Source organism: Saccopteryx bilineata, chromosome 5 (genome assembly GCF_036850765.1).
Source record: "Saccopteryx bilineata isolate mSacBil1 chromosome 5, mSacBil1_pri_phased_curated, whole genome shotgun sequence".
Lineage (NCBI taxonomy): Eukaryota > Metazoa > Chordata > Mammalia > Chiroptera > Emballonuridae > Saccopteryx > Saccopteryx bilineata.
The window spans coordinates 60,264,890-60,269,353 of record NC_089494.1 but is presented as its reverse complement, the minus strand read 5'-3'; the positions used below and the strand labels follow the sequence as shown (position 1 = coordinate 60,269,353).

The following is a 4,464-nucleotide window of genomic DNA, read 5'->3' as shown; positions in this document are numbered from 1 at the left end:
AAGCAAACATAGAATTAGCATGTGATCCAGCAATTCCATAGCCAAAAGAATTGAAATCAAAGACTTAAACAGATATCTGTACATTCATTTTCATAGCAGCATTATTCACAATTGTTAAAAGGTGGAAACAACCCAAGCACCCATCAACAGAAGAACACATAAACAAAATGTGGTCTGTATACAATGAAATATTATCCAGCACTAAAAAGAAGTGTTTTGACACATGCTACAACATGGGTAAATTTTGAAGAAGTTATGCTAAATGAACTAAACCATACACAGTAAGATGAATATTTTATGATTGCACTTATATGAAGTATCTGGAATAGGCAAATTCATAGAGACAGAAGCTAGATTAGAGGTTACTAGGATTTAGGGGTAAGGGTGAGTTACTGTTTAATGGGTAGAGTTTCAATTTGGGATAATGAAAAAATTCTGGAAATACATAATGGTTGTACAACTTTGTAAATGAACTTAACGTCATTAAATTGTACACTTAAAATGGTTAATGTTGTGCATATTTTACCATAAGGAAAAATACAAGAAAAAATTGGCATACTATATTATACACTTTTTTTTAAAGAAGATGAAGGAGGAAGAGGAGGGTAAGGAGGAGGAAGAAGGAAGTCTCCTAGTCCTAATACCTTGAGGTCATCACTTGTGTAGCCACATGGAGGTAGGTGTTCTGGTTGATAGACGCAGCAGATCTTGACCTTTCGACTGTCCCTGCAGGAGCAGAACATGTGAGTAAAGCATCTTAGGCCCTCTGTGTAGCCTGACCTCCAGCTGATTCTCTGAGTGACTTCAAACAATGTCACTTGGAACTGAAGAATCACTCATCTGAACCCTGCTCTGCTCCTCAAAATCATAGACATAACAAAGTCATTGCTGTTTTACTGCCAGGTTTGGGGATAACCTGTCACACAGTGATAGATAACCAGAACATATACCTTCTACTTTCTGTAAGTGGGTTAACCTGATGGTTTCTACAGTGGAACTTAAAGAGAAGTATTGGCAAAAATGCCACTCAGTCACATTTTAGGAGGTTTAGAGAACTGTGTGGTTGGTACAACATTGATCTTCCTCAGAGATCAACAACAACAATCTGCCTTAACATTGTATCCGAGGTTGCTGGTAAAAATCCTTTAAAAAAAGGCCAATTCAGTCAGTAGAATCTTATAAAAGTAAGATTATTCCCTTTATTAAAATAGCAATGAAGAAAATGATGTTATTTTCCCATGCAAAAATATTACTATTTGGTGCTACTTGTAAAGCAGAATTATGAAAGTTATTTTGTAATCTTTTATTCTAAACTTGGGCAGTTAACTGGCTTCCCTGTGCCTTTGGACTGAGGGCTGCTCCTCAGTGCCCCAGTGGAGAGGGGTGTCACCGTTTGAGGCAAAAATGAATAGTACTACTGATATTCTACCATTGGTGTGTTATAGCAGCTGTCGGGAAGCCCGAGTTCTTCATTCATTTTCACCCATCATGTAACATGGGAAGGACACATGACCTCTCTGGAAGTCAGTTTCCTCATCCACAAAGAGAGAATACATTGTTTGCAGAATGGAATCAACAACCTAAGATGATACTCAAAATATTAATGACCAGGCTGCAGCCCAGATCAATTACATCACAACCTTTGTGGATAGCACTTCATCCTCAGGAATTTTTTAAGCTCCTGAATATTTTCTAATTACAAAGTCAAGGTTGAGAACCACTAAAGTGGAGAAATGAAGTACAGGAACATCTTTGAAATTTCCTCCCAGCTCCAAAAATGGTATAGCCTAGCTATTTTTTTCACATAACAGAAAAGTCAGTCTTCTATTCGTGTCTAGTGCAGCAATGGCCCTGGGTCCCAAGAAGCATCTAAAATGTGTAGCAGCTCCAAAGCATTGGCTGCCGGATAAACAGACTGATCAGTGTGTTTGCTCCTTGCCCATCTACTGGTTTTTATAAACTGAGAGAATGTCTCACTCTCATCATTTTCCTAAGGAACAGACTTTAAGTATGCCTTAACAGAAGATTAAGTAGAGAAGATCTACACACAACAGGTCTTAAGATTGATGATAAGGTCCAAACTGATATCATCTATGCGGTTTTATGGACGTCATCAGCATTGACAGGATGGTAGAAAAATTTTGTCTAATATATGACATCATATGGGTGGTTTTGCTGTTCATCATTTTACCCTTAAGATCACCTAGTACAGGTTGTGCAAAGTGAGAAATATCTTTGTGGGCACAAGAGGAGTCCCTCTTCACCATTTAGGCTGATTTGGAGACTGGCAAGATTACCAACTTCATCAACTTTGACATTGGTAACTTGCATATGGTGCCCAGAGGTGTTAATCTGGTAAGAATTGATATGATCACCAAGAGAGAGATACCGTGTTTTTTTTCAATGTGGTTTAAGTAAAAGATGCCAATGGCAACAGCTTTTCCACTTGGTTCTCCAGCATTATTATTATCAGTGAAGGCAACAAGACATCAATTTCTTTCTCGCCTTTTTTTTTTTAAGATTTTGTTTATTGGTTTTAGAGAGAGGAGAGAGAGAGAAAAGCAGTGGGGGAGCAGAAAGAATCAGTTCACAGCCATCTTTCGTATGCGCCTTGACTGAGCAAGCCTGGGGCTTCACACCGGCAACCTCAGCACTCCAGGTCAACGCTTTATCCACTGCGCCATCAGAGGTCAAGCAAGGCATCGGTTTCTTTCCCTGAGGAAAAAATATCCACTTCAGCATTGTTGAAGAGAGAGAGACAAGAGACTGGTGGTCAAACAGAGCAGTGAGTTAACTGATCTCTAGGTGACATGATTAAAGAAGCATTGTATTTAATTAAAAATAATACAGCATAAATAAACAAATACATAAATAAAATCTAGTATAACCTGACACCCAAAAAACATTGGTATCCCTTTAATAAATGTGGATCAATGCTATGTTGCAGACATTCTGCTTGACATTAGAGATACCAAAAAGAGTTCAGCATCTAGGTAAGGGTGGGGGCGGGTGGAAGGAACATCAAAAAGAAATATAGTACATATACACTATGGAATACTACTCAGCCATAAGAAATGATGACATTGGAACATTTACAATAACATGGATGGACTTTGATAACATTATACTGAGTGAAATAAGTAGATCAGAAAAAACTAAAAACTATATGATTCCATACATAGATGGGACATAAAAATGAGACTCAGAGATATGAACAAGAATGTGATGGTAACGGGGGGGGGGGCGGGGAGCAGAGGGAGGGGGGGGGAGAGGAGGGGCACAAAGAAAACCAGATAGAAGGTGACGGAAGACAATTTGACTTTGGGTGAGGGGTATGCAACATAATCAAATGTCAAAATAATCTGAAGAGGTTTTCTCTGAACATATGTACCCTGATTTATCAATTAAAATTAATAATAAAAAAAGAAATACAATATTCAGTCTCAATTCAAGGGAAGAAATGTGGTGGTCAGTTCTCCTTGGATAGGGGAAAGAGATTAAAAGCAAACAGCTTGAGACAAGTATTCAAGGGTAATTTGGTACTTAATAAAGGCAAAGGACAGGTAGTAGAGAGTAAAACAAAGACATCTCCAGTTGTCCAGTGCCCTGGTGTCTAAGATTTCCACATAGAGTTATTGATGTAATTAAGTGGAAACTTCTGTGTGGTTAATTCTGTGACATCAATGTGAGCCATTTTCCTCAAAAGGCTTGACTTACGAATAAAGAAATGACTTGAAAGGACAGAGATAATACAACTAATAACAACAACTACCATTTATGAGGTATGCTAGGCACATGATATATATTTTATTTTTATTTAAGTGAGAGGAGGAGAGATAGACATACTCCCACATGCACCCCAACTGGGATCCATCCAGGAACCCCCAACAGGGCCAATGCTCTGCCCATCTGGGGCCATGCTCACAAGAGAGCTATTTTTAGCACCTGAGGCAGAGGCTCCACAGAGCCATCCAAACTCCTAGGGCCAACGTGCTGGAATCAATCCAGTCATATCTGTGATAAGAGAAGAGAAAGAGAGAAGGGGGAGGGTAGGAGTGGAAAAGCAGATGGACACTTCTGTGTGCCTTGACCAGGAATTGAACCCAAGACATCCACACACCAGGTGGATGCTCTACCACTGACTCAACCAGCCAGGGCCAAGGCACATGGCACATGATATTTATGAGTTCAGTGACTTCTAATCACATAAGCAAGCTGACTCAGAATATTGAAGGACTATAACGTAGCAGATCATTTGAATTTGTTCTATGTGGTCCTGGGTTACAACTAGAATTAATTAATGAAAGCCATAGAAAAGACATTTCAATTCAAACAAAGGACTAGCTACCAAAAAGACTATATTAAGATAGGCCAAATGACTGCTGAACAAAGTAAGTTTTCACGTTTTAACTCTTAATACTTTTCTTTGTAATAGTTTTTACCCTAAACTACTTAAAGACTAAG

The 4,464-nt window shown here is 38.7% G+C and overlaps 1 pseudogene; it reads left to right on the top strand.

The window, feature by feature from the left end:
• The first annotated feature begins 1,845 nt into the window (after positions 1-1,845).
• LOC136306482 (small ribosomal subunit protein eS4-like) lies at positions 1,846-2,519 on the top strand (annotated as a pseudogene).
• The last annotated feature ends 1,945 nt before the right edge of the window (positions 2,520-4,464 follow it).